The sequence below is a fragment of the Schistocerca serialis genome, chromosome 1 (assembly GCF_023864345.2).
Source record: "Schistocerca serialis cubense isolate TAMUIC-IGC-003099 chromosome 1, iqSchSeri2.2, whole genome shotgun sequence".
Classification (NCBI taxonomy): Eukaryota; Metazoa; Arthropoda; class Insecta; order Orthoptera; family Acrididae; genus Schistocerca; species Schistocerca serialis.
In genome coordinates this window covers 94,597,640-94,625,524 of record NC_064638.1, presented here as the reverse complement: position 1 = coordinate 94,625,524, position 27,885 = coordinate 94,597,640, and positions in this window count along the sequence as shown.

Sequence of the window (27,885 nt, the reverse complement as noted above, 5' to 3'; positions counted from 1 at the left end):
CAATATCACTATTACAATTTCATAAATTAGTCATAATATCCTGTTACTATATGTAGGAACATAATCACAATACGTGTTTCTAAATTCTGTGCTTCTTCAATAGAAGTAATTTTTCTAGTTATGTCAGGAGAGTTGGAGGGGTTAAGACTCTAAAAATACAGATTTTGATATTATTGAGATGGTTAGTTTTGAGATTACATGTCACAAGACCAAAATTAACTGCACAAAAGAGTGAAAGGGTCATGTTATGTACATAGTTCCGAGTAGTCAGCGCGTACACAACTTTCCCACTAGAGCGCGCCCCGCTAAGCACAACAGCGCAGGCGCAGCGCTCGTCTGTCTCCACACTACGAGATGGCGCTGCCCATAGACGGACCAAATTCTGCTTCCGCCGATCCGCGTATTAATACACTTCTGGAAATTGAAATAAGAACACCGTGAATTCATTGTCCCAGGAAGGGGAAACTTTATTGACACATTCCTGGGGTCAGATACATCACATGATCACACTGACAGAACCACAGGCACATAGACACAGGCAACAGAGCATGCACAATGTCGGCACTAGTACAGTGTATATCCACCTTTCGCAGCAATGCAGGCTGCTATTCTCCCATGAAGACGATCGTAGAGATGCTGGATGTAGTCCTGTGGAACGGCTTGCCATGCCATTTCCACCTGGCGCCTCAGTTGGACCAGCGTTCGTGCTGGACGTGCAGACCGCGTGAGACGACGCTTCATCCAGTCCCAAACATGCTCAATGGGGGACAGATCCGGAGATCTTGCTGGCCAGCGTAGTTGACTTACACCTTCTAGAGCACGTTGGGTGGCACGGGATACATGCGGACGTGCATTGTCCTGTTGGAACAGCAAGTTCCCTTGCCGGTCTAGGAATGGTAGAACGATGGGTTCGATGACGGTTTGGATGTACCGTGCACTATTCAGTGTCCCCTCGACGATCACCAGTGGTGTAGGGCCAGTGTAGGAGATCGCTCCCCACACCATGATGCCGGGTGTTGGGCCTGTGTGCCTCGGTCGTATGCAGTCCTGATTGTGGCGCTCACCTGCACGGCGCCAAACACGCATACGACCATCATTGGCACCAAGGCAGAAGCGACTCTCATCGCTGAAGACGACACGTCTCCATTCGTCCCTCCATTCACGCCTGTCGCGACACCACTGGAGGCGGGCTGCACGATGTTGGGGCGTGAGCGGAAGACGGCCTAACGGTGTGCGGGACCGTAGCCCAGCTTCATGGAGACGGTTGCGAATGGTCCTCGCCGATACCCCAGGAGCAACAGTGTCCCTAATTTGCTGGGAAGTGGCGGTGCGGTCCCCTACGGCACTGCGTAGGATCCTACGGTCTTGGCGTGCATCCGTGCGTCGCTGCGGTCCGGTCCCAGGTCGACGGGCACGTGCACCTTCCGCCGACCACTGGCGACAACATCGATGTACTGTGGAGACCTCACGCCCAACGTGTTGAGCAATTCGGCGGTACGTCCACCCGGCCTCCCGCATGCCCACTATACGCCCTCGCTCAAAGTCCGTCAACTGCACATACGGTTCACGTCCACGCTGTCGCGGCATGCTACCAGTGTTAAAGACTGCGATGGAGCTCCGTATGCCACGGCAAACTGGCTGACACTGACGGCGGCGGTGCACAAATGCTGCGCAGCTAGCGCCATTCGACGGCCAACACCGCGGTTCCTGGTGTGTCCGCTGTGCCGTGCGTGTGATCATTGCTTGTACAGCCCTCTCGCAGTGTCCGGAGCAAGTATGGTGGGTCTGACACACCGGTGTCAATGTGTTCTTTTTTCCATTTCCAGGAGTGTATGTAACGCAGCCAATGAGATTGCTGCTAACGTAGAACCTTTTCTCCTCGCGGATCACACTCGCGCAGTGATACATGTACGCGCGAGGTATTATAAAGAGTGTACAGATCTCCGATTGGTCAGTCTACATTTGTCTCTACCAATCTATAGTCAACTTTCCGTCTGCGCCCAATAAGATTACCATATTACTGTACATAGCCATGAAGATAAGGGCTTCAGAGGACGGCATAAAAGGCGACAAAGGAACCACCCCTTCCCTTGGTGCGTTGATTTCCACGCACTATGCGGTCGAAAGCGACAGTTCGCAGTGCGATGAGCGACAGGACGGCGACCTTTGACGCTGCTAACACTGCCCGAACCATTCAAACCTTCAACACTGCTCTGAGAAAATCGTGGACCCGCGACCCCATTGAATGTGATCACACTCGCTTGGAGTGCAGCGCGATCGCAATTTTTGAACTGGTGCACAGGATGGAACCACTTGGGACTGTTCAAAACCATTCGACGAAATCTGAATTTGATTCGAAACAGTAAAGGGTGTTTATAATTTTTCGGCCCTTCTGTTTGTTGCCCTCGTTTGGCATCATCATAAGAGGCGTGACGTTGACACATGCGAGAATAAAACGGTAAATGGTCCCTGTACGACGCCCTCGTTTGGTAACACCTTTAGTTCCGCCCACGCACCTTCGTTGATCGCTTTCAATGTACCTGTACAGATAAAAATCATTCATTGATACCTAGTCATTGGTGTATAGGGACGACACACATTACACTTCGCATGTAGGCAGCAAACGCTAGTGCAATGACGTAGCGCCACTCAGCTGTTTTGTTTGGACAGACAAGAAAATCATTTTGACGGCAGAGAAAGATACATATTTTGATTTCAATGATTCATTTATTGATCACAATAAATATTCAGTAACAGATGACGCCCCCTCTAGCAGTAATAACTGCCTGACATCGGAGTCGATAGCCGAAGATTACGGAATTGACATAGTCCAGGGGTATGTTGGTCCAGAGGCAAATTCCCCAGCTGTTCCTGACTGACGATGTATGTTCCTTAGCCGTTGACCTATGTAATCACACACATTTTCAATTGGACTTAAGTCTGGGCTGTTGGTAGGCCATTCCATCAAGAAGATGTCGACAGCTTTCAAACGATTTGGACGGTCTGGGCGATGTGATGCCAAGTGGTTCAAATGGCTCTGAGCACTATGGGACTTAACTTCTGAGGTCATCAGTCCCCTAGAACTTATAACTGCTGAAACCTAACCAACCTAAGGACATCACACACATCCGTGCCCGAGGCAGGATTCGAACCTGCGACCGTAGCAGCAGCGCGGTTCTAGACTGTAGCTCCTGGAACCGCTCGGCCACTCCGGCCTGCGATGCCAAGTGCTATTCTGCATCAGTGTGAAGCACAATCCAAATGCTGCAGCCTCCAGGATGATGTATGTTCCACCATCTCATCCTGGTGCGGCTGGGCGTTCAGCGCTAGAGTTGGTGCCATGAGGTGAGGAATTTTCACTTTGAATCTGATGCCTCCTCAAACAATGACAGACCTGCCCCAAAATGCAGTCTCAGTGGAAATGACGACTGGATGATTCCCCGCATCCCCATCATAGCACCAAACACGGGGCCTGCCATTATGGTCCTCCATAGAGGAACGTGATTCATAACATGAAGAATACTCGGTGCCAACACTATACTCTATTGCATGTGCTGTCTCTCAAACCGCAACCTGGCAATACAATGTGCATGTGTCAAGGTGGGCAGCTTCATTGAGATGTGCAGATCACTGTGTCCTTCCCGTAGCCGTTCACAAACTGTTTGTGCTGACACCACTCTGTCAGGAGCCGCAGCATGGTGAGTGATTAAGAGTCTGTGCTGTTGCTCGTCGGACCCAGGTTGCCTGCTGCGCAATAGCGCGATCCTTCCAGACTATAGTGCAACAGCGAGGGTCTTAGCCTGGGTGTTATGCGGGTAGGGCTGTCTCCTGATGTCGTTAAATTTGTAGTAAGGCCTTATGGGACCAAACTGCTGAGGTCATCGATCCCAACGTCTACACACTACTTAATCTAATTTAAAGTAACTTACTCTATGGACAACACACACACCCATGCCCGAGGGAGGACTCGAACCTCCGACGGTGGGAAGCCGCACGGACCGTGACAAGGCGCCCTAGACCGCGTGGCTGATGTCGTTACCGCACCCTTCACACCACACTTTATGACATGCGTAACACGTCTGCAATATAATGCTTTGACCTGGCATCTCCAAATAAAGCAATGGCTTGGCTAACATCAGCAGAAGAGAGATGCTCTGTACCATATTTCTGTAAAACAAAAGAAACATTAAAGTCCACTGTTCTGAGATAATCCAGAGTTTAAGGGACATGTTGTCATTCACAGATTCTTTACTGTGCACTGAAGAAAAGTGATGATAACATGGAGAAGAAACACACTGAACCCTGCGACCGCCGTCTGCGGAATGATTTGCTTGTCCATCAAATCAAAACAACTCAGTAGTGCAACGTCACTTCACTAGTATTTGCTACCCACATGCGAAATGTAACGTGTGCCGAAATGGTTCCCTATAAACCAGTGCTCTTGTATCACTGAATGGCTTGTCTCTTATAAAGTTACGCTTACAATTGCCTAACAAAGGTGGGTGGGTGGCACTGCGGTGTTGCCGAATTGGAGGATTGTAGAAGGACTCTGCAGTTTTATTCGCGCGTGTGTCAGTGTCAGACTCCCCCTGACCATGCCACAGAATGGCGCGAAATAGGAGTGCTGTAAGATCATAAACACCCTTTGCTGCTTTGTATCAAGTTCAAATTTCGTCGAGTTATTTTGAATGGTCCCTAGTGGTTCCATCATGTGCACCAGAACAAAAATTGCGATCGGGCTACACTCCAAAGGGATGCAATCGCGTTCAGTGGGGTTGAAGGATTGCATCCGTAGCTGGGCAACGTTAATCAAAAACATAACTTCGCTAATCGTTAATCCGTTGAAAATAAAGTTAACTTCGTTAAGGGGGGTAGGACGTCAAACGGGCCGACTTGGAGCAGGAGAGGCACCACAGGACATTTTAATTTCCACTGTCTATACTTTTACAAATAAATTCATAAAGCTTTGTCAGCCTGACCAGGAAGGATTCAGAATTCACACTCATAGGAGTGGAAGTTCGAAAACATAACGAAATGATTTTTTTTACATGTGAAATTTCATAATTTTTTCACTTACTAATGGCAGTATTTGTTGCTATAGGTACACTTTTCTTCATAAGTAAGAGAGATTATTCCACGAATTTTGGACAGCGTACAAACCATACTTAAAGGTGTATGAAACCCTGGAATTTTCCAAATCTATTAAAAATTGTGGTAAAAATTGAGGTAATTAAAATTTGTGTTTTTTCTAAACATGAAGTTTAAAATATAACAGTTCATTCGTTTTTTCATAAATTAAATAGATTCTAGAGTTTCATACACCTGTGAGTATGGTATGTATGCTGTGCAAAATTCATAGAAGAATCTCTATAACTTATGAAGAAAAGTGTACATATAGCAACAAATGCAGCCATTAGTAAGTGAAAAAATGATGAAATTCCGCACGTAAAAAAAAATTATTTTGTTATGTTTTCGAACTTCTACTGCAATGAGTGTGAATCCTGAATCCTTCCTGGTGTTGCTGACAAAGCTTTATGAATTTATTTGTAAAGTTACAGACACTGGAAATTAAAATGTCCTGTGATGCCTCTCCTGCTCCAAGTCGGCCCGTTTGACGTCCTACCCCCCTTAAACGTTTACAGAAGATTTATCGGAAGTTGAAGGTAACAGTTAATCGTTAACTCGTTTACCATGCACTGGTCTACACTAGCTTGAGACACACCGCAGCCAATTACTGCAATGCGAGGAGATTCTCCAGAGCTTCTCTCCTGTATTCTTTTAACCGTATTACTACTACTGGCTCTGCTTTTTTTTTGCGTCCCTCGACTGAACCTTGCCTTCACTGTTTTTTCAAACTATGCACATCGCCATTCATTCCCTCTCCTTTGTTCAAAATGATTCAAATGGCTCTGGGCACTATGGGACTTAACATCTAAGGTCATCAGGCCCCCAGACTTAGAATTACTTAAAACTAACTAACTTAAGGACATCACACACATTCATGCCCGAGGCAGGATTCGAACCTGCGACCGTAGCAGCAGCGCGGTTCCGGACTGAAGTGCCAAGAACCCCTGGGCCACAGTGGCCGGCCCTCTCCTTTGTGTTGCTTCAAATTGTTAAGGCTGGATGTGTGAGCACTAATTGATATTTTAGTCAAGTACAGTTTACAACCGAAAAGTATTTCTTCTCCCGATCTGAATACAAAAGTTACGTAATCATTTAAGTGCGGCCACTGATTTTCATTAGTTATAGAGCTAGATACAATTCCATGATTTAGTTCCCACACTCATTGCACTAACAAAAAGTAGTACTTCACGCAAACTCTGCAAACAAACTAGTTATTCTCTCTTGCACTCGATTCACACACCTACATGATCCGAACTTGTCAGAATACGATTCCGTGGGCGGCACAGTGTCCTTTTTATGATAAATACGAGGTACCCAATTATCGATTAAAGGGCTCAAAAAAAGTTAGCGGGAGTTAAACAGTCCATTAACTTTAAATTAACTAAAAAGTTAATCCGTTGCTCTAAAAGTTAACTTCGTTAGTAATTAACGATTAACGATATTGTGCTCATCTATGGTTGGATCATCCGCGGAGTATCGTCAGTGTCAACAGTTGTCGAGAACGTCGTCCTGTTACTCATCCCATTGCGAACTGTCGTTTTCGATCGCGAAATGTGTGGAAACCAACGACCCAAGAGAAGGGCTAGTTTCTTTGACGACCTTTACGTCACATCCTGAGGCCTTTTCGTGTCGATTCTGAGCGGTGGTGTATCTGAAATATTTTCCTCGCCCACAACAACAGCAAAAATCACGTGACTTAAAAGCTGGGTGTCGTGGGTCTGACCTCCGTCTCAGAGGCGTTAAAAGAAGGCGTGAAAGGCGTGAAGTAAGAGGGGCTGTGACAACGTTCCCACCGTGTGACACGTTCACGGTGGCGTTGGGTAGAATTCGTTTGAAATTTGCTGCCAGTGTGACATGATTAACCCACGTTATACCTCACATTAACTTCTGAGCTCTTGCGTTTCTTTCGCACGTGTGGACAACTTTCTGTTAAAAGCATCGTGGAGCCCGAGGGTGACGTAGCAGGGGGCTACACTTTTGCACCGTCACAGAGGCAGGCTGTAGGCATCTTTGAGCAAAGTTTCAAACTTCTGCGTCACACTGGGAGAATTCGAAAAAGTAACCCCTTAATTGTGTTGTAGTATGTATTATAGGTGATGCTTAGCGAAATCACGTGAAATCACTTCTGTACGTATAAGAGAATTCCGTAATTGATAAAATCTGTGTACTCCAGATAACAGGAGGAAGGGACAAGTGCCTTCTCTTGCTCACTCACTGCTGAGACCTATGCTTACAGGAAGATCCTTTGATAAAGTATTGTAATAATATGCTTATATGACATTTACTTGTTTCAGATGCAGCTACAGTCACTGACCTGAGGTTTATAACGTGAAATAAGTAAGTTACACTTAAATCAAACAAAGACCTATCGGAATGGTTCGCTGACTGCAGTATGGAGGATAATGCAAACGATAGGAATCGTGTTGAAGTCCAATGGTTCAAGACCAGTTCTACGCTCCTACGTTCGATATTTTAAAAAGCACAGCGATCACTGCGTGATCAGCAAAGTTTAGTATCGCTGGTATATCGACTGCATTAATTTTGCAGCGAGAGCGCGCGACCACAGTGATTGTTCGGAGAGCCGTTGTAGAGTCGCAAACCTGAGCGAGAGTGGTTTGGTGCATTGCGGATAAAGACTGCGTAGAGACTGCAGAGACATTTAAACAATCATTTTTTCCGCCCTGCAAGCACGAGTAGAACGGAAAGACACCCTAATGTGAGGTATAATGGGAAGTAGCCCTGCTGCTATGCATTTCGCAGTGGTTTACAGAGTACAGATGTAAACTGATATGTGGAAACAATAAAAGTGTCGTATGGTCTTTTTGGTTTGAAGACCTCGAACGGTAGCTCGGAAAGGGTTCCTCCCCAGTGTACAATGGCCTTTAGGATAGCTGTGTCGTTGTATCCGTTGAGCGCAGGCGACTGTAATGGGCATGTGTATTCTGTCGTGTCATGATGATGAGAGAAAGGAGAGGATGATACCTCGTTCTGGAACTTACCCTACTCCTATTGAATAGCACCGTGGGGGAGGACTGCTGAATTAAACATCCCCATATGAAAGACAGATCATCAACAGTGTCACACCGCAGTCATGGACTGTGCGGCTGATCCCGGCGGAGGTTCGAGTCCTCCCTCGGGCATGGATGTATGTGTTTGTCCTTAGGATAATTTAGGTTAAGTAGTGTGAAACCTTAGGGACTGATGACCTTAGTAGTCAAGTCCCATGAGATTTCACACACATTTGAACATTTTTTGAACAGTGTCACATGCCCTCACTTCATAAGACAAGGAAGGCGCATAGCCTACTCTACTAGGGGCTTACTGTCCCTTTCTGAAGAGAAAGATCACCATCAAAAATAACACATGCCCTCACTTCACAATGTATTGCGAAGAGGTTTCGAATTTAATCCGGGACTTTGGCGCGAAGTTTGGTGATTAGTAACTTCACTCTACTGTCTTTCCTCCCCTTGTCGGCCAAATACTGATGGGGAAAACTTGTACCACCAGCAGAGTTAGAACTGGCTACCTCAGAATCAGGAACCACCGCACTCTATTGTCGAATGTGTCTTAACAATTTCACACAGATTACTATTCTTCGACCTTAGACACGTTTCACAAACATAAACGGGTAAATACGTCATTACCCAACCACCTATACTGATAAGAAAACTAGTAATTAGAAAAGGAATATTATGTAACGAGGTTCAAAATTTCTTTTAAAATAGCTCTCTGCAGCAGCTCTTTCTATCTCTCTGTCTCTCTCTCTATTTTTTTTTTAACATTAGTCTTCTGAATGATTTGACACGGCCCGCCACGAATTCTGGATGTATCCAATTTCTGTCTTCCTCTACCAGTTTTTTTTTCTTCTATAGCTCCCTCTGGCACCATGGAAATTATTACCTAATATCTCAAAACATGTCCCTCAACCTGTTCTTTCTCCTTCCTTACTTTTCCGATTCCTTACAAAAACTTCTCATTCCCTTTCTTTTCAGTCCATCTACTTTTCAACATCATACCGTAACACTAGATCTCAAACCCTTCGATTCCCTTATTCTTCGGTTTTACAATGACCTGTGATTCACTACCATACAATGCAGTGCTCCAAATGTACGTTTTCAGAAATTTCCTCCTGATATTAAGGCCTATGTTTCAGAGTAGAAGACAATTTTTAGAAATGAATTACCTGTTTGCCTGTTCCAATCTGCTTGTGACGTCCTTGATTTGGACGTCACATGTTATTTTGTTTCCAAAATAGCAGAATTCTTTTGATTCGACTGCTTCGTGGTCACCAGTTTCGAAGTTATGTTTATAGCTAATCTCTTTTCTACCATTCCTCACAATTATCGTCCTTATTTGGTTTACTCTCAGCCCGTATTTTGTCCTCATTACATTGTTCATTCCATTCAGTACTACTTGTAATTCTTCCTCTCTTTCATTGAGGGTAATACGTCATCTCATCATTGATACACATTTCTTTGAAATTTAATCCCATTTCTAAAACTATCTTCCATTACCTTCGTTGCTTCTTCGATGTACAGGTTCAACAGTAGGGGAGAAACACTGCATCCCTGTCTTACGCACTTTTTAATTCGAGCATTTCGTCTTCCATTTTTATTGCTCTCTCTCTTCTCCTGTACATATTGTACACTATCCGTCTTTCCCTCTAACTTTTCATAGAATTTCCAACATCTTGCACCGTCTTACAGTGCCGATCACTTTTTCTAAGTGACAAACCCTATGAAGATATCTTGGATTTTCATAAGTTTTGCTTTCATTATTAACCGCCAAGTCAGAACAGCCTCTCTGTTGTCTTTACGTTCCCCAAAGTCAAACTCATCGCCATCTAATAGATCCTCAATTTTCTTTTCCATTCTTCTGCACGTTATTCTCGTCGGTGGCTGCTTTGCATGAGCTGTTAAGACCGTTATTCGATAATTCTCGCACTTATCTGCCCTTGCTTTCTTCCAGATTGTGAGAATGATGTTTTTTTCAAAAGTCTGAGGATATATTTCAGTCTCATAGGTACTACACACCAACCTGTATAGTCGTTTGGTTGTCCATTCCCCAAACGAATTTAGAAATTCTAAAGAATGTTATCCATTCCTTCTCCCTCGTTTAATCACAGGTTTGCCAAAGCTGGATCCCCTATGTCTTCCATATCGACTCAAACTTTTTTTCCTATCACCCCCACCTTTTTTTTTTTTTTTTTTTTTTTTTTTTTTTTTTTTTTTTTTTTTTTTTTTTTGACTCATCAGTATTCTGACTGGTTCGATGCGACCATCCACGAATTCCTCTCCTTGTCAGTGTTTTCCACATATTCCTTTCCTTTCCAACTCTACACAGAACCTCCTCATTCTTTACCTTATTAGTCCACCTAATTTTCAACATTCGTTTGTAGCACCACACCACAAATGCTTTTATTCTCTTCTGTTCCGGTTTCCCACAGTCCATGTTTCACTACCATGCAATACTGTGCTCCAAACGTATATTTTCAGAAATTTCTTCCAATAAATTAAGGCCTATGTTTGATACTAGTAGACTCCTCTTGGCCAGGAATGCCCTTTCTGCCAGTGCTAGTCTGCTTCTGATGTGTTCCTTGCTCCGTCCGTCATTGGTTATTTTGCTGCCTAGATAGTAGAATTCCTTAACTCCGTCTACTTCGTGACCATCAATCCTGATGTTAAGTTTCTCGCTGTTCTCATATTTGCTACTTCTCATTACTTCCGTCTTTCTTCAATTTATTCTCAAGCCATACTCTGCACTCATTCGACTGTTCATTCCATTCATCAGATCATGTAATTTTTCTTCACTTTCACTCAGGATAGCAATGTCATCATCGAATCTAATCATTGATATACCTTCGCCTTGAATTTTAATTGTACTCCTGAATCTTTGTGTTATTTCCATCATTGCTTCTTCTATTTACAGACTGAACATTAGCGGCGATAGACTACATCCCTGTCTTACACCCTTTTTAATCCGAGCACTTCGTTCTTGGTCGTCCACTCTTATTATTCCCTCTTGGCTCTTGTACATATTGTAGATTACCCGTCTCTCCCTATCGATTACACCTATTTTTATCAGAATTTCGAACATCTTGCACTATTTTACATTGTCGAACGCCATTTTCCAGATCGACAGATCCTATGAACGTGTCTTGATTTTTCTTTAGTCTCGCTTGCATTATCAACTGCACTGTTAGAATTGCATCTCTGATGCCTTTACCTTTTCTAAAACCAAACTGATCGTCATCTAACACATTCTCTATTTTTTTCCCATTCTTCTGTATATTATTCTCATGAGAAACTTGGATGCATAATCTATTAAGCTAATTGTGCGATAATTCTCACACGTGTCAGCTCTTGCAGTCTTCGGAATTGTGCGGATGATATTTTTCCGAAAGTCACATGTTACGTCGCCAGACTCATACATTCTGCACACCAACTTGAATAGTCGTTTTGTTGCCATTTCCCCCAATGATTCTAGAAATTCTGATGGAATGTTATCTATCCCTTCTGCCGTATTTGATCTTAAATCCTCCAAAGCTCTCTTAAATTCTGCTTCTAATACTGGATCCTGCATCTCTTCTAAATCGACTCCTGTTTCTTCTTCCATCATAACAGGCAAATCTTTCCTCTGATAGGGGCCTTCAGTGTACTCTTCCCACCTATCGACTCTCTCCTCTGCATTTAACAGTGGAATTCCCGTTGCACTCTTAATGTTACCACCCTTGCTTATAATTTCACCGAAAGTTGTTTTGCCTTTCCTATATGCTGAGTCAGTCCTTCCGACAATCATTTCTTTTTCGATTTCTTCACATTTTTTATGCAGTCACTTCGTCTTAGCTTCCCTGCATTTCCTATTTATTTGATTTCTCAGCGACTTGTATTTCTCTATTCCTGAATTCCAAATGGTTCAAATGGCTCTGAGCACCATGGGACTTAACATCTGTGGTCATCAGTTCCCTAGAACTTAGAACTACTTAAACCTAACTAACCTAAGGACATCACACACATCCATGGCCGAGGCAGAATTCGAACCTGCGACCGTAGCGGTCACGCGGTTCCAGACTGAAGCGCCTACAACCGCACGGCCACACTGACCGGCCCCTGAATTCCCCTGAACATTTTTGCACTTCCTTCTTTCGTCGGTCAACTGAAGTATTTCTTCCGTTACCCATGGTTTCTTTGCAGTTACCTTCTTTGTACCTATGTTTTTCTTTCCAACTTCTGTGGTTGCCCTTTTTAGGTATAACCATTCCTCTTCAACTCAACTACTAGTCATTATCGTAGTATCTACTGAACACTTAGCTTACGCTAGTAACCATATAGGCCAAATGTTCTCCCAGATGACTTACCTGCTTGGCCGACGAGTGTAGACGACGGAAGGCAGATGTCGCTGTCTCAACATGTCGGCTGGCAAATTGGCCCACAGGACGAGCAATAGAACACAGCCCAAGACGACCAGCGAGACTGACGCAGTCAGAGCCTTTATACGTCTCATCTGGCTCTTCCCACTGAAACATGTATCCAGACATAAACAATCATTGGCTCCGTCGCTGCGTCTCATAACGTCAACATTCTGATATGACATTTTTGTTAGAAACAGCGGATAGTAGAAAGCCTCAACGATAAGAAAGTATAATGTCACTCTATTCTCATATGTGATAAGAGGGATGAGAAAAATAGAGACTGGCCTTACGGCCCAATCTAGATGCTCAACAAGGTCTTCCAATCTATCCTCTTCCTAAGTAGTAATAAAAACTTAAACCAACATTTATACGTTTCCACGAAGCAGGGTAGCTTTCATCCCACCTACTCCGCCAATGACTAACTCTACAAACCTTATACATCTTGTATTCCACTATATCAGTAACTACGATTCCACCATACTAATGTGATTTCATCTTGAGAGAAGCATATCTTCATTGTAGCTCATGATTAGGGTGGAGTGAAGTTTCGGCCGGAGATTGTGAGAGCGGGGTCTTAATTTTTAAATAAGCTTTTATATACTAGCATGTATTATAACACAGAAGCTCAAATAACATGATCAGAAATATCTCAACAGTTACAATAAGAAATTAACGATACTCTTCCCAGGAATAATTCCTACTTAAAATATGCACGTCAAAATAATAATAAAAATCGTGTTCTAAACAGATCCAAATATTCTTAACGAGTAATCTTACTCAGTCCAGATGACATTACAAGTGGGTACCAATGAAAAAACCCCAATATTAGCCCATAACAGCTTTACAAGTGGGCACTCAGAATCATGCTATAGAACTAAAAAGGGGACCGCGCCCAGTTTTCATCACCGTTTTCGTTCAAATTTTTGAAATAGTCAGGGCTTAGCTAGAAATGAAAGTGACAGAAATGGGAACTCCAGATGGCCAAGTGTTAGAAAAAAAAAATACATTTTTGGCAACGATAGAGCGAGGCATGAGTTATTAATGCTAGGCAGCAGTTGGCAAAGCGAAAAGCGTACGGAACGATTTTCCGAAGGTCATGAGTTCATGTCCCTGTCGGAAAAAAATTTTAAGTTTGAATTTTTACGTCACTTATGCTGGAAATAAATAGAAATAATGCTCATTATACTTAATATTTTCTTAAAATGCATAGGAATTTTATAACTGCTGTGGTGAAGTTCTACATATAATGGACCCAATTTCTTCGGTTAGCTGACTCGTGAGGAGAGCAAACACATCCACAGTTATACGACGAGATTTTCCAAGATGAAGAAGGATTGTCATCGTGCATTAATAAAGTGATTCGCCCTCCCCCCCCCCCCCCCCTAAAAAAAAAGGCACATCGCTAGAGCAATACTGCGATGTCTATTTTATTGCCGCAGAAAGAATTTGATCAAAAAGCTTCAAAACTGCTTTTATGTCACTGAAAGAGAAAAATAAATCACATCCCCGGAAGACTGCATCAAAATACATTCTGCTGTACATCAGCAGTTATTCTCGCCAATATTTAGCGACATTAAGCATTACATTCTTCATTTGTGTGGCCATAGTGTCCGTAGCTGCTTTATAATTCTTGAGGGTATTTTGTTCTGTCGTTGCAATAACAAAAATGCGTGATTTTTTTCACCAGACGCGTTTCGCTTTATTGAAGTAAAGCATCATCAGTGCACTGTAATTAAGTTATTTACATTTTGATTTGCTTGTAGATCAAAAAACAGTTCGTTAAGAGTAAGTTGGTTTGTACTTACAGCGATTTTTCGGTTGTTTTCTCGCTTGCATCGGGAAATACTGTCTGCTAGCACATCGTCGTTTTTCTGCGTTAGACTCTGATAATTTTGGTCTAATTTTTAGTTGTTCTGGAGCACTATGCATTTCTTATGTTTTCCACAACACACTTTCATGAAAACCACCGTAGTCTTTTTGTTTTTGTGCTTCTAAGTATGTGTTGTGATTTGTGTTTCGTTGTGTTGCCAACATAACCTTTCCACTGCTTTGTATTTGACCTACAACTTTTTAAAAAAATTAGATTATTGTATGCGTGTAATTCTATTTAATTATTTTTCTGTGCATTTATGTACTCGTTAAAGTAGGAAAGGAATAGCAATGGAGGGACTTTTTTATGTTGGGGGGGGGGGGGGGGGGAGGGGTGAAACCATGATTAGTGGACTGAAGTATAGCAGCGTGATACGTGATATGAGTTAGAGGAGAAGGTGAGGAGCGAGGATGAAATGAAATTGTGAGTGGGGGCGGGGGGGGGGGGGGTTGTGAGAGAGTGAGAGGGGATGTAAATGGCTTTTTTTCATGTAATTTCATCAGTTGTTTTATATAAGAGTCTGGTTTCCAATATTTATTTGGTCATTGAGCAACTGTTTATTTTCTGTTTTGCTTTTTGTGTCTGGAAATTTTCTTGGAAAGCGCAGAGGTGTCTGCCTCTACGGATTTTTATGATATTCACATCTTTTTTAATACTGCTTGGTCTATGATGTTCTTGTTTTAGATGATCCGCAAATGTTGAATGATTTGTACCGTATGCGTTACACATGATTTGCTGCCAACCTGTCCGACGAGAGCAAACCTTTTATGAATGTAAATCAAATTTGTACGTCTACAGAAACTTTAAATCGACCCCGTAATTGTAAAATTGCGGCGTTTTTAGGGCGTAGAAGCTGAAGAGAACTACTATTTTCCCTATTTTTACGATGAAAGTCACCTCAGCACATGTAAATCATCAACTGTAAAATAATAAAAGCGTCTAATTACATGCACAATGTTCTCGTGTACGCTTTACAATCCATTCCTAGAAATTTATTTGCAAACACCGTTTTTTTTTCTTTTACCTTTCCTTTTAATTCTGCTTTATATTGTTAAATACGATACATTGAGAATGATTTATTGCATTGTCAGTAACGTAAAAGTTGAAAATTAAAAATAAATTATTTCCGCATAGGACTCGATCCCACGACCCTCAAATTACCGTTCTGTATTCTTTCTGCTGCTCCAAACAGTGCCCGGAAACTATCCTAAAATAAAGAGCCCATACATCGCCCAAACCACATCAAAAACGATATTTTTTTGTAAACGCTTATCCATCTGGAGCTCCCACATCTTCATTCTCATTTCTGGCCAAGCGCCCCCCCCCCCCCCTTTCTGCATGTATCATAAATGTGGACAAAAACGGCGACGACGAGCAGGCGCAGTCAGCTCAGCAACTGCCACAAGAAGAGATACACTCCAACCAAATTAACCTCCGCCAACTACCGAATTGATGCTAACAGACAACACAACCTCACAACTCTGGCCTAAGGAAAGGAGCATAATACAGGAAAAACTTATGTCTATATACAATGATTGAATCAAAATCTCTGAATGAGTACAACAGTCACAGTCCGATAAAATATCACTCTCTTATGCAGCATAAAGAAGCACCAAAGAAACTGGTATAGGCATGCGTATTCAAAGACAGAGATATGTAAACAGGCGGAATACGGCATTGCGGGCGGCAACGCCTACATAAGACAACAAGGGTCTAGTGCAGTTGTTAGATCGGTTGCTGCTGCCACAATGGTAGGTTATCAAGATTTAAGTGAGTTTGAACGTCGTGTTACAGTCGGCATTCGTGGAATGGGACACAGCATTTCCGAGGTAGCGATGAAGTGGGGATTTTCCCGTACGACCATTTCACGAATGTATCGTGAATATCAGGAATCCGGTGAAATATCAAATCAGAGACATCGCTGTGGCCGAAAAGAGATCCTGCAAGAACGGGACCAACGACGACTGAATAGAATCGTCCAACGTGACAGAAGTGCAACCCTTCCGCAAATTGCTGCAGATTTAAATGCTGGGTCATCAACAATTATCAGTGTGCAAACCATTCAACGAAACATCATCGATATGGGCTTTCGGAGCCGTAGGACCACTCATGTACCCTTGAAGACCACGACACAAAGCTTTATGCCTCGCCTGGACCCGTCAACACCGATATTGGACTGTCGATGACTGGAAACATGTTGCCTTCTCGGACGAGTCTCGTTTCAAATTACATCAAGCGGATGGATGTGTACGGGTATGGAGACAACCTCAGGAATCCATGGAATCCATGAACACTGCATTTCAGTACGGGACTGTTCAAGCTGGTGGAGGCTCTGTGTGTGGGGCGTGTGCAGTTGGAGTGATAAGGGACCCCTGATACGTCTAGATACGACACTGACAGGTGTCACGTATGTAAGCATCCTGTCTGATCACCTGCATCCATTCGTGCCCATTGTGCATTCCGACGGACTTGGGCAATTACCGCAGGACAATGCGACACCCCACACTTCCAGAATTGTTACAGAGTGGCTTCAGAAATACTCTTCTGAATTTAAGCGCTGGCATCAGACCCTGCAGACATAAACATTATTGAGCATATCTGGGGTGTTCTCAACGTGCTGTTCAGAAGAGATCTCCATCTCGTCGTACTCATACGGATTTATGGACTGCTATGCAGGATTTATCGTGTCAGTTTCCTCCAGCACAACTTCAGACATTAGTGGAGTCCATGCCAAGTCGTGTTGTGGCACTTCTGCGTGCTAGCGTGGGCCCTACACGACATTAGGCAGGTGTACCAGTTTCTCTGCCTCTTAAGTGTAGAATTTCACCACACAAAATTCATAACGGCTTCGCCGTATTTGAAAATACCACACTAAGCACCAGCACAATTTACCACGAGCATCTGCAGCACGATAATTTACTCTCCTCTAACTGATGTCGGCCGCAAAAGCATACTTGGTGCTCAACGCATTACTGCAGTAATTAAATTCTCTATCGTTCCTCGTCTCTGCCTATGGGCTGCCATCTTATTCTGACCACTGGGAGAAGACACCGTCCGCTGTTCAAGTAGACCAGGCCTGGCCAACATTTGCGCTACCGGAATGCACTCACTCTCCGCGAGCGCAGTCGAATTCCTGAGCTCTCCGGCTTCCCCTACCAGTGCGCTGTTCCCAGCGGCTGTGAGCGAGACGGCTATATGCTGAAGGCTGCACACGCGGGAATTTTGGAAGACGTGTTTGCAACACAGTACAACTAAGAAACTTTCTGGCAGATTAAAACTTTGTGCCAGACCGAGACTCGAACTCGGGACCTTTGCCTTTCGCGGGCAGGTGCTCTACCATCTGAGCTACCCAAGCACGACCCACGCCCCGTTCTCACAGCTTTAATTCAGCCAGTACCTCGTCTCCTACCTTCCAAACTTCGCAGAAGCTCTCCTGCATACCTTGCTGAACTAGCACTCCTGGAAGAAAGGATATTGTGGAGACATGGCTTAGCCACAGCCTAGGGGATGTTTCATTCTGATTTGCTGTAGATTCTGATAAGAACACCTCTGTCACTGAACTGTTCACAGTAACACATTCTCTGCCCTACTTTCCTATTCATAACGAATCCTACTCCCGTTATACCATTTTCCGCTGCTGTTGATATTACCCTATACTCACCTGACAAGAAATCCTTGTCTTCTTTCCACGTCACTTCACTGACCCCTACTATATCTAGATTGAGCCTTTGCATTTCCCTTTTCAGATTTTCTAGTTTCCCTACCACGTTCAAGCTTCTGACATTCCACGCGCCGACTCGAAGAATGTTATCCTTTCGTTGATTATTTAATCTTTTTCTCATGGTAACCTCCCCCTTGGCAGTCCCCTCCCGGAGATCCGAATGGGGGACTATTCCGGAATCTTTTGCCAATGGAGATACCATCATGGCACTTCTTCAATTATAGGCCACATGTCCTGTGGATCCACGTTACGTGTTTTTAATGCAGTGGTTTCCATTGCTTTCTGCACCCTCGTGCCGTTGATTATTGCTGATTCTTCTGCCCTTAGAGGCAGTTTCCCATCCCTAGGACAAGAGAGTGCCCTAAACATCTGTCCGCTCCTCCACCCTCTTTGAGAAGGCCGTAGGCAAAATGAGGGTGACTTCTTATGCCGGAAGTCTTCGGCCGCCAAAGCTGACTATTAATCAAAATTTAAGCAGCGGCGGGATTCGAGCTCGGGACCGAAGACGTTTTGCTTGCTGTGAACCAAAACCGCTACCTCCTTTTTTATCTTATTTTGTTCGATATTGTTCGTTGCATTTGTTCGGTGAGGACGTCCCTTGACAACCGTTCAAGTTCGTCATTGATCCAGTCACTCAGTTTCTTTATTACAGAGGGCAACTGACCCTCTGATCGAACACGCTGAGCTACCACGCCGGCTCTCCTAGACCACGGGTGCAATGCTTTCTTTGCATATAGATATGAAAAAAGTGATGGGTACATTGCTTTACATCACACCATGGACAACGTCGCACTTATGTCAGGCACTTAGCCAGAGAGAATAGGTGCGCATAGATAGAGAAGGCGTCTATACATAGATGGAAAATTTCAGTCTCTTGAACGTAAAGTTAACGACCTAGAGACATATGTCCAGACCCTTCTGGGACTGATCTACGACGTAGATGCTATGGTTAAGGAACTAGAGACGTACAGTCAGATCATTCTGAAAAAGAAAGTAGACGAGTTAGCTGTAACTGTTGATAGAACTGAAAAAAAGGTGACTTAACTGTAAACGTTGATAGAATTGGACAGAGTGTACATACGGTGCACCCTGTGAAACAGTCCACATAGTATACAACAAGTTTTCGACCAAGGATAAGGTCATCATGGCATAGAAGACTGTTCAAAGAAGTTACAGCTGCTAAGGTTAGGACATTTGGATCAAGAGCAGACACAGAGAGAAATTTTGAAACCAGTCACTGAATCCCTCAATGAACTCTCAGCGAAATTACACAATGATGACAATGTTGCTGATTTCATTAACTGTTACAGTAATAATGGGATAGAAAAAAATTTGGTGTCTGTGGTGAAAAACCATACCTGTTGGGCACGCAACCTGTAAGTTTAAAAGAAAAAACAACAGATAGGCGACAGGGAATTTCCAAGAATGACTGTTCTAATGAACCTCATTTTCCTAAATCCCATAAAAACTGATGCCCAGAGTACCTCCAAACCGATCATGGTGGAGAGTTTTACAATAGTTGTTTCAAGATTGTAATGCAGTGGTGTGGAATACACCACTATTCAACATTCACCCACTTGAAGGCGAATATCGTGGAACGTCTGAAAAGAACAACAAAAGGTCAAATGTGTTTGCGTTTTAATCTTTGCACTTCATACAAAATGGTTCTGAGCACTATGGGACTTAACTTCTAAGGTCATCAGTCCCCTAGAACTTAGAACTACTTAAACCTAACTAACCTAAGGACATCACACACATCCATGCCCGAGGCAGGATTCGAACCTGCGACCGTAGCGGTCGCGCGGTTCCAGACTGTAAGGCCTAGAACCGCTCGGCCACTCTGGCCGTCGCACTTCATACAAATGAAAGATAACCTTCCAGAAATAAATGCACAGTATTATCTAAACAAATATAGCAGAATGAAATTGAGAGCAATAATAATGATCGTGGACTCATGGATTCGATATACTGTCGTATTGAAATACTGGACCCACGTAAACAGAAATCTAATAAGGGTGATTTTGTACGTATCTCAAAACACAAGATTGCATTTGAGAAGTTATACCTCCCAAACTGGTCGGGTGAGATATTTACAGTTTCTAGAGTGAAGAAAACAAATCCCGGTACTTACATCTTAAAAGAGAGCGGTGGCACTGAAATTTCGGGATGCTTTTACACAGAGGAAATGCAGAAGAGCTCAGAACCACATACGTTTCGTGTAGAACGGGTCATAAGAAATCGAGGGCCTAGAGCACTAGCTGACTGGCTTGGTTTTCCTGCAACACAAAACAGCTGGATTGACGCTGACAGGCCGGCCGCGGTGGTCTCGCGGTTCTAGGCGCGCAGTCCGGAACCGCGCGACTGCTACGGTCGCAGGTTCGAATCCTGCCTCGGGCATGGATGTGTGTGATGTCCTTAGGTTAGTTAGGTTTAAGTAGATCTAAGTTCTAGGGGACTGATGACCACAGCTGTTAAGTTCCATAGTGCTCAGAGCCATTTGAACCATTTTTGACGCTGACAATTTGCTATATAACGAGGTGCACAGAACACAGCCAGCACAGCAGCGTAGCATGCACGACGGGAGACATGTTACAGAAGGTGGAACTGCACATTTCGGAGTATAATTATTGCAGACGTGGCACAAAGCTAAATATACGTTTGGTTCATGGTGAGAAGGGGATTCACCTGCTTGAGGAGGCAAATTTGGGACACGACATCTCTAATGCAAATCACAAAGATCTCCCAGGACGTCACACTGCAGATCGAATTTTATCTGATAAAGCCAAAGCAATACGTGTGAGAAAGGTTATTGGTATAGGGCAGCACCTTGCAACATTTTCGGTTGATAAAACCAAACATGGTGAAATTAAGTTCGGCTTGGGTGTGGATTTCAAGCAATTTCTGAACGCTGCACGTCGTGCACTGAAGGAAAAAGAAAACGATGGCGAAGATAAAGGAGATGCCAGTGCAAGACTGTTTAAAAAACTGTATCCGGACAACGATGTATGCAGCTAAAATCGTGCTGAAGTATAAAGGACAGTTTAAAGCCGCCAGGATTCTGCCAATACGCATGACATCAGGCGGAATCAACCCCTTCTTCATTCCTGCCCACGCAGATCTGTCAGCATTGGGTTCACTGGCTGGTAGTGCTGCTGCTATTGCATTAACAATCAAGAACGCACAGAACTCCCAGCAGCAGCTAGAGGAAGCAGGAAGACATAACCGCATGATGGAAGCAGCAGCCTTCGGGAAAGGACTGTGCCTGAAGCCATACAAAAAGGACTAGATCTCTTCATAAATTTAAAAAAAAACAGCCCGTTAAACATCCTACCGGATAGACCGCTTACAAATACAGAATTTTGATACAAGATATATTACCGAAGAGTATGTGGAAATCTGAAGTATGTGGAATTGTGAATTTAGATGCTGCTGGAACACCGGGAACCCACTGCGTGTGTATATTAACAAAAATACAAATAACGTCGACTACACTATTTCGATTCGTTTTGATACCTGCAGCCACCAAATGAGTTACAACGATACTTCACTGGCACAAGACAAGTATCCTACAATTTTCACTTGTGTAGGTATCTGTGTATCATGTTCCCCACTCACCAGATGCAGATGCAATGTCGTATACTGTGACATTAAAAGAACGATCGTCAGTATTACACATGGATAACTTCCCACCGATTGATTTAAGCAATAGGGAGTGGAGTGCTGCGCTGATTGAACTGCAAACATACAACTGCTTTCCAAATATCACAGAGGCTAAAAATAAACTTCATCTGGAAAATGATGGTAGAAAAGAAATTGTGGAAATAGAACTTGGTGTATACGATACTGGCGACTTAAACGTTTTAAAATGGTCTGGAAAGGGGCTTGTGCTACGAGCAAACATCAATACACCTAAATCTAAAATAAATACACTGAATGCAGCGACTGACTTTAACCAGAAACGTTCAGTAGGGCAGCTACTGGGTTTCACAAAAGGACAGGTTTGGAAGAAGGATCCCAGTAAATTTTACAGATCCGTCCAGTCAGTGGATACACTTCTTGTCAGCACAATCCGTGTCTATTGTAACATTGTAACAAACTCCTATCACAACAATAGATTAATTCATACAATTTATGGCTTCTTCTCTTCAGTTGGAACAGAGTACAAGATCGTTGACGCCCCTACCAGCTATATTTATATCCCATAAACAGTTCAGACGTTGAACTATCTACAGCTGCTTATTGTGGATCAGGATAACTAACTCATCGACTTTCGTGGCGAGAAAATCACTGTGCGGCTACATCTAAAGCAGAACCACCAGTGACCGCGAAAGTTCAGAAACCATCAGGACCCGAAGCGGCGGAGACCTTCAGCCTGCCGGGATTCGCAGCAGTCTTCATCATCCTCTTTTTGTAAACGAAGACAGGATGGTCGTAAGGAACAAAATCACCGTGCACAACGCACAGCGTGGCGCTTCACAACAGAACAGCAAGTTGATAACAAGTGCGAACTACGTGATTCTTAAATCAGTAGGTCTGAAACCTTGCAATGACGTCATTCGAGATAACTAGCCCAGTGGAATATGACGAGTATATTATACACCAGGAATACTTCACGCATAAACCTTATACATCAACCACGTTTAACAAGGACGATGAAATTAGGATTCTCATTCAACACGGGACACTTTAACCTTGCCATGCATGAGTTTTATGTATCTTGATGAATCATTTACAAGAAGCAATGGTGCTGTTACAGTGGCATCGAACCTTACACGTAATGCTCTAGCATTTCCGTTTCATGAGATATAATTTGAACTTGATGGGTTCTAAATTAACTGTACATGCAAAGTAGGCATAACACGAACCCTTAAAATGAATGTCTCTGCTTCTCCCTCGGATTGGAACGATCTGGAAAATGCTGCATGGTTCATAGACGAGCCGGTGGGTAGAGCAGTGAGAGTTTACAAGGTTGCACTGCACGTATACCAATCAAATTGCTTATGGGATACTTTGAAGACACGCGGAAAATTGTTCTCAATGCTAAATAGGAACTTATTGCTGTAAGGAGTGCAGCACATAATAACTCGTACATTCAAGGAGCCAAAGAGAAGAATGAAATCACCATCAGTGATATACGTAATATGGAAAATGTTGTACGTCACTTTACTGGATGAGCAGCTTTCGGATCTTTTAAAAGTTCTGAATACTGGTGTATTTCACTGTTATCTTTCCGTTCATGGGAGTATTTCGAGTACCAAGTGCTACTGACTGCAAGAAGAGAAACATGGTCTATTCAAACCTCTGCTCACTTGGAGATGCCCACCCATCTGTGTTGTGCAACAAGCTGTCTACATGAACAGATATCTCAGCACCTATTCATTTACACAGCTTGTTGCACAACACTGATTGGAGACAATAGTTAATCACACGGTCATGCTGTGCCATACCCAGAGCATTTTACAATGGCATCTGAAGGAGTGAGTGTCATTGCAGACACTCAAAGTTTCCATGACAATGAGCGTAGGCAGTTCATATTTAAAGAGGTTGCTTTCGTAGCATATACAGAGGATCCTGGTATAGTAGAGACATTCTAAGCAAACATTGCATTGCCAAGACCTTTCAAGGATGTGATGTGTGCTAAAACACGGAAGAGGGCAAAGCGGTTTAATATATTTCTGTCATGGAATTCGCTGGTACAATCCTGGTATACCATATAAAGGTATGGTGACCTCACTTCAGTTATTTGACCTCACAGATACCATGTCTACATGAAAAGAGAGGAGAGATCATATGGATGCTGCGAATCTTCAAGTTCGCTGCTATTCAAGACCTGGAATTCTATGGGCGTACTGCTCTCCATCAACTCAAGCAGAAGATATGTGAAAATATTGTTGTGTCTCCTTATGAGAATGTAAAATTACTTTTAAGTTGGATGAAAAATAAATGACTTTTTACCTCACAATCTGTGCATTATTTCTTTTCACCCTGCTCCCAACTTGATAGTATACAGCTTTGCAGAGATACTACATCTGTGGTTTTCTTCAAGTACTGGTGATATAATCTTAGACATGTTTGCTATATGCCTTTGGAAGTGGACATAGTCACGTGCTACTTGCTTCCATAATTGAACACATGCTGCATGATAGGCTCAGTAAGATGCAACCATTCGAAATATTTTGTTATATTCCATGTTAAACTTCACATCTGTGTCTTGCACATCCCTTATAGATACAAATATATATATTTATAAATGACCTAGTAGATAGTGTCGTAAGTTCCATGCGGCTTTTCGCGGATGATGCTGTAGTATACAGAGAAGCTGCAGCATTAGAAAATTGCAGCGAAATGAATGAAGATCTGCAGCGGACAAGCACTTGGTGCAGGGAGTGGCAACTGACCCTTAACATAGACAAATGTAATGTATTGCGAATACATAGAAAGAAGGATCCTTTATTGTATGATTATACAGGGTGTTACAAAAAGGTACGGCCAAACTTTCAGGAAACATTCCTCAGACACAAAGAAAGAAAATATGTTATATGGACATGTGTCCGGAAACGCTTACTTTCCATGTTAGAGCTCATTTTATTACCTCTCTTCAAATCACATTAATCATGGAATGGAAACACACAGCAACAGAACATACAAGCGTGACTTCAAACACTTTGTTACAAGAAATGTTCAAAATGTCCGTCCGCAGCTCGTGGTCGCGCGGTAGCGTTCTCGCTTACCACGCCCGGGACCCCGGCGGGGTCAGGGATTTTCTCTGCCTCGTGATGACTGGGTGTTGTGTGATGTCCTTAGGTTAGTTAGGTTTAAGTAGTTCTAAGTTCTAGGGGACTGATGACCATAGATGTTAAGTCCCATAGTGCTCAGAGCCATTTGAACCATTTCAAAATGTCCGCCGTTAGCGAGGATACATGCATCCATCCTCCGTCGCATGGAATCCCTGATGCGCTGATGCAGCCCTGGAGAATGGCGTATCACAGCCGTCCGCAATACGAGCACGAAGAGTCTCTACATTTGGTACCGGGGTTGCGTAGACAAGAGCTTTCAAATGCCCCCGTAAATGAAAGTCAAGAGGGTTGAGGTCAGGAGAGCGTGGGGGCCATGGAATTTGTCCGCCTCTACCAATCCATCGGTCACCGAATCTGTTGTTGAGAAGCGTACAAGCACTTAGACTGAAACGTGCAGGAGCTCCATCGTACATGAACCACATGTTGTCGCACTTGTAAAGGCACATGTTTTAGCAGCACAGGTAGAGTATCCCGTATGAAATCATGATAACGTGCTCCACTGAGCGTAGGAGGAAGAACATGGAGACCAATCAATACATCACCAACAATGCCTGCCCAAACGTTCACAGAAAATCTGTGTTGATGACGTGATTGCACAACTGCGTGCGGATTCTCGTCAGCCCACACATGTTGATTGTGAAAATTTACAATTTGATCACGTTGGAATGAAGCCTCATCCGTAAAGAGGACATTTGCACTGAAATGAGGATTGACACATTGTTGGATGAACCATTTGCAGAAGTGTACCCGTGGAGGCCAATCAGCTGCTGATAGTGCCTGCACACGCTGTACATGGTACGGAAACAATTGGTTCTCCCGTAGCACTCTCCATGCAGTGACGTGGTCAGCGTTACCTTGTACAGCAGCAACTTCTCTGACGCTGACATTAGGGTTATCGTCAACTGCACGACGAATTGCCTCGTCCATTGCAGGTGTCCTCGTCGTTCTAGGTCTTCCCCAGTCGCGAGTCATAGGCTGGAATGTTCCGTGCTCCCTAAGACGCCGATCAATTGCTTCGAACGTCTTCCTGTCGGGACACGTTCGTTCTGGAAATCTGTCTCGATACAAACGTACCGCGCCACAGCTATTGCCCCGGGCCAATCCATACATCAAATGGGCATCTGCCAACTCTGCATTTGTAAACATTGCACTGATTGCAAAACCACGTTCGTGATGAACACTGACCTGTTGATGCTACGTACTGATGTGCTTGATACTAGTACTGTAGAGCAATGAGTCGCATGTCAACACAAGCACCGAAGTCAACATTACCTTCCTTCAACTGGGCCAACGGGCGGTGAATCGAGGAAGTACAGTACATACTGACGAAACTAAAATGAGCTCTAACATGGAAATTAAGCGTTTCCGGACACATGTCCACATAACATATTTTCTTTATTTGTGTGTGAGGAATGTTTCCTGAAAGTTTGGCAGTACCTTTTTGTAACACCCTGTATGATAGCAAAACAAACACTGGTAGCAGTTACTTCCGTAAAATATCTGGGAGTATGCGTACGGAACGATTTGAAGTGGAATGATCATATAAAATTAATTGTTGGTATGGCGTGTGCCAGATTGAGATTCATTGGGAGAGTCCTTAGAAAATGTAGTCCATCAACAAAGGAGGTGGCTTACAAAACACTCGTTCGACCTATACTTGAGTATTGCTCATCAGTGTGGGACCCGTACCAGGTCGGGTTGACAGAGGAGATAGAGAAGATCCAAAGAAGAGCGGCGCGTTTCGTCACAGGGCTATTTGGTAAGCGTGATAGCGTTACAGGGATGTTTAGCAAACTCAAGTGGCAGACTCTGCAAGAGAGGTGCTCTGCATCGCTGTGTAGCTTGCTGTCCAGGTTTCGAGAGGGTGCGTTTCTGGATGAGGTATCGAATATATTGCTTCCCCCTACTTATACCTCCCGAGGAGATCACGAATGTAAAATTAGAGAGATTCGAGCGCGCACGGAGGCTTTCCGGCAGTCGTTCTTCCCGCGAACCATACGCGACTGGAACAGGAAAGGGAGGTAATGACAGTGGCACGTAAAGTGCCCTCCCCCACACATCGTTGGGTGGCTTGCGGAGTAGATGCGGATAGATGTAGAAGTGGGATGGGTCTTTTTGTAAATAACAACAAAAAAGATGTATAGTAACGAATCTTTCGTTTATTCAATTCTAACCGATACAACTTGATTCCTGAGATACAATCGGTTCTTGAGGTATAATTTAGTTGTAATATATCAGTGCACAGATACTTCTTTTTACAGAATAAGACAGTTTTCTGATGTATAAATCTATGCTAAAAACTAATGTGGAGATATTTTTATTCTTACACTACAACTAAATTACATACTCCCAATAATAGCAGCTACACAACACCAATTCTAAAGAACATTGAACTATGTATATATAAACGTGCATTTAAAAACTAATCAACTTGGATGGCTAGCAGCAGGTGAAACTTAAAAAAAACTATTCTGTTTACATTCTGTGCAAGGTAATAATATATATTACTGATGTACAACTTTTTTTGTCAATGCAAATGGTCACAGTACAATTCTTGTCGAAGAATGGGGTGTGCAGATATTTTTCTTTTTTTGCGAGATACATACTTACAGGTGTATATAGTACACATTCCTACACACATGGTGTGCATAAACAAACAAATAAATATTTACATCACACACACACAATTACTTACACAATGATAAAAGGGTCATACTATTCTGAAACATTTGCAACACGTCTCATTCTCTCCCTCCCACTCAATCAGGATCCGCCCATCACCTCTCTGACAACAAGCGAATACAGTGATTATGGGAGTGCTTCAATCCCATCATCACAAATGACGCTGTTATCATCATGAGGCGACAGGCCAACTTTAGATTGCAGCACACTATACACGTCATGCCCTCTCAGTCGAATATTAGTTTGCTGCACCATATGCTGCAACTGCAGTGGAGTA